Consider the following 12,211-nt stretch of genomic DNA (forward strand, 5'->3'; position numbering starts at 1 on the left):
CGAGCGCAGGTCTATTAAACTTTTGTACCGACAACGCAATCTTATATCACGTAAAAATAATAATTGCATCTCATTTAACTGTATTTTACATAGGCCAATATTGATAATACTTCGTAAAAGTCATTTTTTAATACTTTCTTGATGTTGAATACAAATTTTCTAAATTGCTTCATCATGTCGCAATCTTGAGAAATTTGCAATTCAATTTACAAAAAGGACAATTTTTTACATATTTTGTCATATTTTGTCATATATGTTTTGTCAACATACGATGTATGAAGGAGTTTTATTACAATCGAAACTAAATATGTTGTTATGACTTTCAACCCTCTTTTTTTTAGTGCTGACTACGGTTAATAAGACATTCATTAAATATGGAATCTATTATACAATAAAATGCTGCATATTATTAATAATTTAACAAATAGCTTTCAACTATATTCATTTAAACTTTAGAATTTTTTAGGCCGTTGAATATATCTGATGTCAAAATTCAAAGTGATGGATTTAATATGACAAATATCAAAACTTGAAAAACGTTCGGATTGTCTCAAAATAAACAAATGTCTTTCATGATTTTAAATTTGTCAATTTTGACACCAACCCAAAAAACTCTTACATTTAAATAAACATAATTGAAATATATTTAGTAAATCGTCAATGACCTAATTCATCTTTCCGCAATAAAAATCTACATTTAACCATGAATATCTTTATTGACCACAATCAACACTAAAAAAATCCTTTAGAAAAATCTTAACAATATGCTTCATTTTGATTGCAATAAAAATTCTCCAGCACATCATATATCATAGTTATACGATAAAATATGATAAAATATGTAAAAATCCTTTTTGCAAAAAAAATCTTTTTTACTTTAAATGTAAATTTCTAACAAAATGTGACATGATGGAACAATTTAGAAATCGGATTCGTATTTAGCATTCAAAAAAATCTACGGGAAATGACTTGTCTTCTGATTGATTTTTTTCAAACAATGTAATCGTCACTCATATTTAAAAAAAATACATCAGATAAGATATTCAAAATAAAGTTTAATGTTTGAAATATACATTCAATCACGTTTCATTTAAAGCTTAATTAATAATCAATTAAATAAATAAAGAATCAAAATTAATCTTAAAAATTTAAGAAAAAAATCAAGGATGACAAATACAAAATATAATAAAATAATTTAAAAAAATATAACCTGATAAAACCAATTTCAACTTACTGGAATAACAGAACATAAATTAATGTTTAAGTGCGGAAATCTTTGAAAATAACGAGAAAAGAAAATTCAAAGAAAAATCAAAATCGAAACTTTCACGTAAAATAAAATTCAACTCGAGGCATTGATATCTTACTTTCGTCTCTACGTGACATCCCATGAGACTGAAAAAAAAGGACGAAACATTGACAAGCGCATCGAGATACCGAGTTCGTGCAAAAATGTTTCGACACCAAGCGTGCGCCATCGACCGTCCTATTAAAGTATTACCGCTTTCCGAAGTTGCGAAATACTTCAGGATCGCTACGCTGTAATATAATTTATCAAAGAGTTAACCCTCCCACTCCTCCGCCGTCCTGTTAAAGCTTAGAAAAGTTATATCTGTCGGAGCAGACTTTAATACCCCCTCGCGGAAGCATAACATAAACTTCTGGATTTGTACCTATACAATCGAGTACAAGAGGATTTTCTGACATAAAACTCTCATATTTCTCTACATTCACATTTCTAATATCATCAATACTACAGGGTATTACGAAAGGTTTTGCACCTTACTTCGACACAAGTTCGTTTCCTGAGTGAAAATTTGATTGACTATCGTTCGATTTTGAAATCTTCAAAGTTAAGAGTACTTTTGAAATTTCCCACTCCATATAATCGTTACTCTACAGTTACTCAGAGAAAGGTTTTCTTCGATTTAAAGACATGTTTCTTTGCTATACGGTGAAAAAAAAATTTCTTTAATTTGAATTTCTTTCCTTGGTTTAAACATTTTTTGAAATCAAATAAAAAAATTTATTTGATTTAAAGAAATTTTTCTTTAACAAAGAAATTCCGTACAACAAAGAAATATTTCTTTAAATCGAAGAAACCTTTTCTCTACCAAACATATCCCTATCTCAATTCAAGTTCCAAAAATATTTACTAATTCAGTCAAAATAAAAAGCAGATCTACTATCTCTGCTCGAAAAATACAATTGTACATTTATATCTAGCGAATTGTTGCTACGTGAGCAGAAAAAGCTTATCAAATGATTGAAAAGTTGATCAGTAATATCAGTACGCCATTAAAAGCAATCGCAGTGATACAAAATTCTTGAAAAAGGCATGTAGCAGGTGCAACAAAACATGATTTCGTATCGCTTTCCCGTATACAATTTCATAAGGAGGGTCGAATGAGACATTCTCGGAGAACCAATGCGGAGGAATGTTTCGTACATTAGTCACGAAGGTATTTCGGGAGGTCGTGAGCACGACAGCGGATACGTACCGACGAAGGAGCTTTTTCGCACACGTGGCGTCCATCGGAAAAGTCATCAGTGCGCAATAAAGAGCGCCTGTGTCGCTACTCGTAGACGCATAGTTTTGACGTTACGTCTTTCCCGATTATTCCGTTCCTTTCGAAAGGGCTGTCCACGCGATACGCACACGTCGACAGCTTACAGAAAACAATCGCCACGCTTACATCTTCATTCCAAAACATCTCTTGTTCATTTCTATTGTATCAATGTATTGAATTGAAATAAAAATCCATAGCCTGACGAAAAATTCTTCAAAATTCAAGCAGCTGCAGAAATTTTATGAAAAACGAACGAAATGAAAATTTACTCCTTAAATCTGAATCCGTGGATAATCACTGCGATATCAGTGTCAAGGTATGCCACTAGTAATTAGTGAATGAAATATGAGATCTTTAATCTTGTTAGAGATCTAAACTAACCTTGTTTTAATGCACACGTAGGATACAAAATGTCTGTACGTAAGCACAAGAGCTTAGGCTTCTTTGCTGTATTTGCGTTTTTCAGAATAAAAATCACAATTGTATTTTTGTAAGAGAGTACAAAGTTTATTATAACTATTTATTGTAACTGTTAACAACTGCACTAGACACGTAACTATTGCTAACGTTGGTGGATACGTACGCTGGTGGATCGAGAGGACTCTGAGCAATCCGTTCGGTTTGCTGATCGCGAGAATAGCCTGGTCGAGTGAATATCGTGATTCCCCACCATCTCGGATTCGTTTTCCGAAAATGTCCGAAAATCCGTTTTCCTCGGCGATCGTGAGATCACTAGAACCACCAATCCTTTGACAGCGATCGACAAAAAGACGCGGAGTCTTTTCGATGTGATAAACGACTGGAAGCCACGGGAATGTGAGGTCATAGGCGCCAAAATTTCCTCTGATCCGCGTGATCGTTAACATAAAGATCACCGTTCGCTCGCATTGTGTATGCATGTATCTGTGTGTCGAGCCCAAGAGTTTGACGCATACGCATAACAGCATAAATTCAATGATATTGGAAGATTGAAATTAACGTGCATACAAATATCAGTATTTTAATTATATAATGTTTAAACTTTCCCTCTTTTTTAATTGAACTTTACGATTTATCCAGAACCAAGTATGTCTCTGGATAATCAATAATATCCACTGATTCAGATTTAGAGAGTAAAGAAAGGATTTTGAAGCTTTAAAATCTTATTTTCGAAATATTACTATGTCTTTTGAGTTTCTATAAGTTTGATAATTTTTATACATAGAAAACGACAAGTTAGGCAAAATGAGGAACTTTCTTCTCATTTTGGGAGCCTGTCACGTGTCCAAAACAAACTTGCGAAAATGCTTTACTTTTTAATGTAAAAACTTCAAGTTTTCTCTATAAAATCGTTTTTCAAAAATATTCCTAAAATTTTTTATTTGACTGACTCGAATTAAATAAAAAAGAAGCATTTTAACTTTAATTATTCATAGCTCCGTTAAAAATTATCGTACGGGTAAATGTACTAGTTAGTGGACATAACCTAATTATTGGATAAAATGACAAAAATTTGAAATATTAAGCTTTTAATGGTATGTACAACTCTAAATGAATTCGATGTTTATAAAAATTAAATAACGAATTTATTTAGAGTCGTATATGTAATTAAAAACTTAATATTTGAAATTCGTCCAATAATATAATTGAGTCATATCTCTTAACTGATACATTTATTTTACGCAATTCAAAATACTTACAGATTCTTAAAGCTAAAACTTTACTTTTCCAAATTGTACTCTCTAAATCTGAATCGGTGGGTAGTCACTAATTACTCGATGATATACTTGGCACTGATAATCAATAATAATTAATGAAATTCAATTAAAAAAGGAAGAATGTTTGAGCATTATATAACTAAAATATTAAAATACTAAAAGATTAGCTAAGTTAACGATCTCCACATTTAATTCACTGATTACCAGTATTGGCAGTGATTAGCCACTGATTCAGATTTAGAAAGTATACTTGTCAATTTTTTTTAAACCACGTAGACATGAAATGAAGTAACACTTGTGTTCTAATTCAATAGATTAACTTAATCTCGATTTAACTGTTCTTTTTTTATCTTTTTCTAATTTCAAGCATTAGGAAAAAGATAAAGAGTAAATTAAAGTGAGATTAACCTTCCTGCAATCAGAAGTATCTTTTGGTATCTTTTGGGTCTGTTTCATGCGACAAGCAAAAATTTCACTCTTATTTCTGCGAAATAGATAGTGAAGTCCGGCTTTCTCCCCTAAAATATCTTTGTTTAGTATTAAAGATGTGTGTGTTGAAAAGTAATCCTGTATTTTCCCACATTCTTTGAAAACAATGAAATAACTAGAACAATTAAAAAAACTTGAACTGAACAAAAAAAGCCTACATAGCAGACGGAGGAAGTAAAAATATTATTGCAGTCAGAGAGTTAAAGTTGATACGTACACGAATAAAGATGGATATTTCTGTCCCTTTCTCCAAAAAATCGACAAATTATTCGAATGTTACTTTCCAATTTACAATTACAAAAATGTCTGTTTATGAAAATATGAATAACATATTCATATAAATTTCTCTACAGAAGAAAATTTTATCAAAAATTATCATTTCGCGAAAATGGATTCTTGTAGACCCGTGATGTTTCGTGCGACAGAGAAGACAACGATCGATACATGAAATGGCTTCTGCGAAATCCGCTTGAGGGCTAACGATGCGTGAAAAATCGCGCTAAAAATCTCCCTCGACGAGTGAGCGAACCCAGACTCGAAACTTCAGCGAACTTTTCCGACATCTGCGACGTAATAGTTCGCGTAGTAACCGGTCATTAGTTATAAAATTGCGCATAGGCTTTCAGCTATATAAACTGGCGCCCCAATCGGGGCTTCAAGAACGAAGTTTGACCGAGGCGAATCTGTCCCGGCGCAGCTCAGCAAATTATCCCTTTTCATTAAAAAGATTCTTTCTACGCCTGACGAGGAACTTTTCCTATGACACGAAACACTCGCGAACTTATCTCGCCGAACTTTAACCGAGAGTTAATGAAAAAATGTCTCGTCTCAATCGCACATAGCGACAGTCTTCGTTTATTATTGATAATCGATCCGTTATAAGAATAATATTATAATGCTATATAAATAAAAGTAAATCATAATATCTTTCAATAATTGAATAATAAAATAATTGGTTATAAGTTCCATTTTTATAATATTACTGCAATAATATTAATATAATTATATTTATAGCTCTATCAACAAAAATTAGTATCAAAAATAAATTATAGTCAAATTACAGGAATTGCTTTTTTTCTCTCAATGTAGATATAGATATGAAAATAATTTTATTAGACCATCCAAATAATGTAGGATGCTCAAGCTAATTGCTAGAATATCAATTTTTTAAATTTTTATTCGTTCCTGAACATAATTTGACAATCCAACAAAATTATTTTACAATAAGTAAGAATAAATTATTTTACTTTTGGTCTTTATCTAACTACATTTTTAGATACTTCAACAAAATTGTAAAAACACTTTCTTTCTGTAAAAACACAATTGATTTTCTATCGGAACGACAGTTAAACGGCACATTCACAACGTGATTCGATCATTAAGGCACGTAGGCAACACCAATGCTTAGAAAGGAAATTACATTTGTGTAGTCAATCACCTAGCGATGGCAAACGTGTCCGGTCTTTTAGGGTGAGAAACCGCAGGTAACTCGGCTTGCTAAGTCCAGGTGCAATCCTAAGAACTAACGAACCACATCTAAGTACCATTGACACTCGATCGGAATTTAGAACGATGTCTACGACGCGACCCTTCCCGCTCGCATTCTTCGAGGATCCTCGACAACTACTCGTCAGCACTCAGTAAATTTTTCAAATCGACGTCCATTTTAGAAAGGTTGTTGTGAAAATCTTTCTCGGCAAAATCATTAGGACACTGAATGCTCTTCTTTAGCGTTTAGTCGCATTTTCCTAAAATCTCATAATACATTCTAACAAACTTTCACGATATTTTTATCTGTGTCAAAAAAAGAAATATTTATAAAGAAAAAAGAATAATTCATAAATTATTAATATTACTAAAAGAGAACAAGAAAAAAGAAATACGAAACGTAAAATATTCAAAGATAATTTATGTCCGGTCGCGAAAAAATATTGTGTGCTAAGTCTCATGAAATATGCAATGTATGTATTGTGACCGCGTAAATATGAGTTAAAACGTGGCACGACAATCACGCAGAAATTACGAAGTGAGATAAAATAACACCTAGAAAAAAAAGCGAAGAGAATCTCAATCAACATAGATTATCATCACTTCAAGTTCGACAAACGTTAATTAATAATCGATGCTAGCAAAAATTACAATTGTCACGCGAGGACGGGGGCTTTTTCCATTCATGCGATTTCCCTCTGCGAATTTCCGAACGCATTTCTCGTTTGCTAATTGAACCGCAATTTCGACGGTAATTTAGCATCGACTAAAATAGACCGATTCCCAATTTACACAGCTGACCATTCTCCACCGATATTACGTTTGTCCTCTTCAGATGCACTTTCATACAAATTCCCACCTCCATATAAAAAGTTACACTTTGCAGAGAGGCAAACAATGTAAACAATATGCATAACAGACAACTGAAAAGAACAGATCCAATAAGCTTATCGTCACTTTTTTCATATCGCTGCGCTATTCTTTTTCGATTATCGGCCGAAACGAATGAGAAAAAAAACTTGTTTCGCGGCATGACGAATGTCCGAACGAACGAACGAACGAAGCCGCGACTGATTTACGAGCGGTCATTCGACAGAAACGTTTTAACAATCGGCCAGAAGCAGCGAGGTGTCACATCAGTACGGATGAACTTCGTATGGATCAATTTTAGTATTCGATTTAATATTCTATTTAACACATGCACACGGCAGAAAATAATAGCCCGCATTATCGGCATTGCCGTAATAAAAACACGTCACGAACTGGCTACGATTAACAATCATTATATGTATCCGATTCGATCTGCCGAAGCTTTTAACGCCCGCAGGACTAATGGCCAACTTCAATTCTCGTATCTTCGTCTCGGTAATAATTATAATTTATGAATGTTTGATAAATAGTTTTATACTAATAACGAAAATGGAATAAATGGATACACTGATAATTAATCAAATTGATTGGCACACTTTCATAAGTTAAGTAAAAAGGAATGAAATAAACTGATGCTTTATAAAATTTATGTATATATAAAATAATTTAAATGTGACGAACGTACAAATTACAAACATTTTTGATATTTGCTTACTTATAGTATTATAATTATGATTATTATATAATTATGATAATTATGATTATTATATAATTATTATATATATTATAATTATTATAGTGTTAATAATCATAACTGTCTTCCCTATCAACAAATATATATAACCCTCATTTTTTTAGGATTGTCAACTATATATATATATATATTTGCTAATATTAGTAATAATTATTATATATGTATCGATCAACAAATATGTATATGTATATATATATATATATATATATATACATTTGTAGGATAGAACAGGCAATTATTAGATACTAACACTACAACAATAATAATTATAATTATAGTAACATATAATTGTGAATACCAAATTTTTTCTCTCAGTGTAATGATGGAATCATCTATTCATCTGCAAAAAAGTTCAAAGGCAACATCTTCCGTCATATAAAATTCTCAGCGATCTTACTTGATCGCTAAATATAAAAGGTCGCTTCCATAATTTGTTCCATATACATAATAAAAATATCAAGAATCGTGACTAATGTATAATAGCATGAATCTACGATAGGATCTCTTAGTGTGACATCATGGACTGATCGGTATGTTAATTAAGAATAATTGCTCGTCTTGAAATAAAGTAAAATAGAAGAGAGGAAAAGATGGAGAGAGAGAGAGAGAGAGAGAGAGAGAGAAGCAAATGCAATGCTCCTGGTTGCAATCACTTAATCGCAGAAGCAAGAAAGACCGACGAAGAAAGGCGAGTGAAGTAAGTAAGCGAGAATCGAACCGGAGTAATTACCAGCGGTGAACTCGCGCGAAAAATATAACATTGCGAAATAAACGCGAGTCGTCCAATGATGCAATAGAAAAAAAGGAGAGAGAGAAGGGGGGGGAGGAGCGAAAGAACGAAAGAGAAGGTGGAAAAGAAAAACGCCTGAAGCATCTTTACCCGCTACATACACCGGAAGATTTTCTGCAAAATAGAAGTCAATCAGGGAAAACGCGCGCGCAATCGCTTTAAAGAGCCTGCTCGCAGGCAGAGAAATTAAAAAACTATCTTACCACCGCGCAGTTTCATCCATCGCGTTTTTCTCTCTTTCTCTCTCTTTCTTTAGATGCGGCGCGCGACATTTAGACTTTAATCTTTCCGGAAAGTAAAGGACCGTTCGAGCTAAGAAATAAAAAAAAGCTTTTCGAGAGAAATTTGTTTGACAACGAAACATTTCTCTGAGACCGCCACGAAGCACGTTTATGGTAATATTCTAATAAACTCTCAAACGCTTATGATCATTATTTCGAAAGTAACACCATCAATCGTCTTGTGCGAAACACATTATTTATATATAAAATACCGCGAGATCTGAAAAAAGATGCGGATGAAATTATGGCATTTACAAATCTCTTCTAAAATTTTCATTGAACATCTCTGCGTGCAAATCGATGTCCTGTTCCAAAGGACATAGGTAACAAGCCTGTTCCTGTCGCTTATACACGCGCACAAATGCGATATGCGATAGAGCATAAATTAATGATCTTTGCGTAAGTACCGGAGATAATTTAACGAGTATTAACTAACCTTGTTCGAACGGTGCCGTTAAAGGCTACTCCCACAAATGGTTTATGAACGTTATTAATTAATTTGTATTTGTCGCGGACCGCAATCGTTATTAGTGTTAGGGCGATTGTCGTTAATAGTTGGCCAATCAGAACCGGCAGACAATCCTCAGACAAAGTCTCCTCAATCAATTTAATTGGAAACAACGTTAAATAAATAATGTCCTAAATAAATAACGAATTATGTTGGGCTGAAATAAAACAATCCACGTTGAAACTCATTTGTAAATCTTTTATGTAATATTAAATCTTATTATTCTTTGATAATCGTTCGTTTATTAACAGGAGTATATGTTGCTGCTTTATTTTGTATTTTGTAATGTTTATGAGCGCAGACAGAAGTCTACAATTGTTGTGTATATATTTCGAAGCTCGATGAGAAAAGTATATGATTATCGACAATTAGCTATCCGGTATTGCGAAAAAGGAAGGAAAACAATAGCTGCATACGCAACACGCCGTTTACATTAATAATTAATGTTCGTGCACGCATAATGAGGCATTAATAAGCTATTAAAACGGGGCACAATCAACCGTGTTACATAATTAACATTTGCGCCACTGCCCCGTCATAAAATATTAATACAATAATTAATCCGTTCGTAATTGCGCAGGATTTCTACTCCCATGTCATTATGGCGGAAACAAAAATCGAGGATTTTTCGCAAGTCGGACAGATAATAATAATCAAAGTCAAAATATTTCGAAAGCAAGATTTTTGTATTTTATAAATAGAAAAGTAAAACAACCATACGAGGCTATGATTCATTTTTATCTCTTTTTTTTGTTCCCCACTGCAGTCATAGCTAAGGATGTATTATAAATTACGAAAGAAAATATTATTGCAGTCTATATTTTTTTATCAGAGTCTGTATTTTAAAATCTTTATAGCTATTTAATAAGACTGCAACAAGAAATTAATATATCTATATAAATATACACATATATTAATTTCTCAAATATTATCTTATACAAATAGCTGTAAAGACTTTATTACTTGTATGACATTATTACTTAATGACATATCTTGATATACATATATTTAAAAACATCTCGGTCATCGCCTTTTATTTGTTACGATGCGATAATAAAGGTTATCGAATATATAAATATATATCATAAATAAATGCAGAATTATAATTTCCTCGAAATATTTAAAATAGATTCTTTAGATTTACCGAAGATAAAGAAAAGAGTTTTTACTATATATAATAATTTTGCATAATGAAAATTATTATACAGTTAGTTGCAACAAAAATACATAAAAAAGTCTTTACACGTTTTCTAAATATCAAAATGTTTTAATAAATCGCTTATTGTAATATGCACAAAAAATATTCGTCGTAGCTGTTAAATTATTTAAGAATGAAAGGATTAATATATATAAAATGATAAAATCACACACACACACACACACACACACACACACACACACACACACATTTTAGATAGAGCAGTTTGCACGATGCAGTGCGATTAAGCCGTCGGCGACGCGCACGCAGGTGCGTGAGCAAGTTTTAAAATTTATGGCTCCCTACAAATTTCCACGGTACAACGCCCGTAACCGGATTAATATGAGGGTGCCAATAACGGCAGCCGTTAGTCCCCAGACTTTAATATTAAGAGGCACTCAAGGCGACCCTTTAAGCCAAAGTGTCGTCACGACGACGACGGGAATGACGACCACGTAAAGATACATAATTCCGCGAACGCGTCGGTCTTGGTTTATTTTTAATTCACTTTGAAACGTCGATTAGTTTAACTTTAAACGATGTGAATTAGAAACTGCGTGAAAGTCGAACGCGAAAATTCGATTCAACTTGTCATTAATCGAGTTGCACGGTCCATAAACGAATATGTAACAAAGCGCGTGTTGTGTATACACGTAACAGCGACGAGGAATGACAGAGATAATCTGATGGTGCCTATTTTGAAGTGCATATTTAATGTGTCTAAGAACTAGCCGTTAAGATTTTACCGGGTGTTTCTGAATTAGACCCGTTTGTCTTGGATAAACATCGTGACTTGCGAGAGACTGCAAGATTTTTTTCGCGAAAAAGGATATCCTAAAATTACCGTGTTTACGAACATAACGACTTGCACCTCTTATCAACCACCGCGCCGACCATGAGACGCAGGTTTAGAGCCGCAGGTTACAGATAATATTTCTTTGATAAAAATATATAATAAAGTTAATAACGATCTTCCTGAGCAAACTACCAACATATATAAAAGAATATACGCTGAATAGATGCATCTCGAAATAAATTCAGTTTTTTCCTCTTTTACATCATCTAAAGTATATTATTATGACATAATGTATTCACTGTTAACTAAAGCAATTCGAGCTTCTACAGCCTTAATTAAAAGTACAAATTTTCTAATGAAAAATAAATTAAAAAGATGTATTGAAAAATAATGTTTATTTTTATAACAATTTTATTGTTTTGTTAGTTTTCAGTTGGATTTTATTATAGTTCTTTCCAAAAAAATGCAATAAATATTGTGAGTACTTTGTACTTATGACCTTGGCTGCATTAATTCACTAAAAAACACATTTACTGAAACAATACATAGAAAAAGAAAAAAGTAACATGGACTGAGCCAAACATGCATCTGCTGTAGAATGGGAAATACATGAGAAAACCTGTTTTGTCTCTCTTGCTCGGATCTCATTGGTGATTTAATTCTAGGAAGACTAAATTATCAATGAAATGCTAGAGAGAGAGAGAGAGAGAGAGAGAGAGAGAGAGAGAGAGAGAGAGAGAGAGAGTAGTTAGTAGTTAGTTAGTTAGTTA

This window comes from Atta cephalotes (assembly GCF_000143395.1).
Source record: "Atta cephalotes unplaced genomic scaffold scaffold00024, whole genome shotgun sequence".
Lineage (NCBI taxonomy): Eukaryota > Metazoa > Arthropoda > Insecta > Hymenoptera > Formicidae > Atta > Atta cephalotes.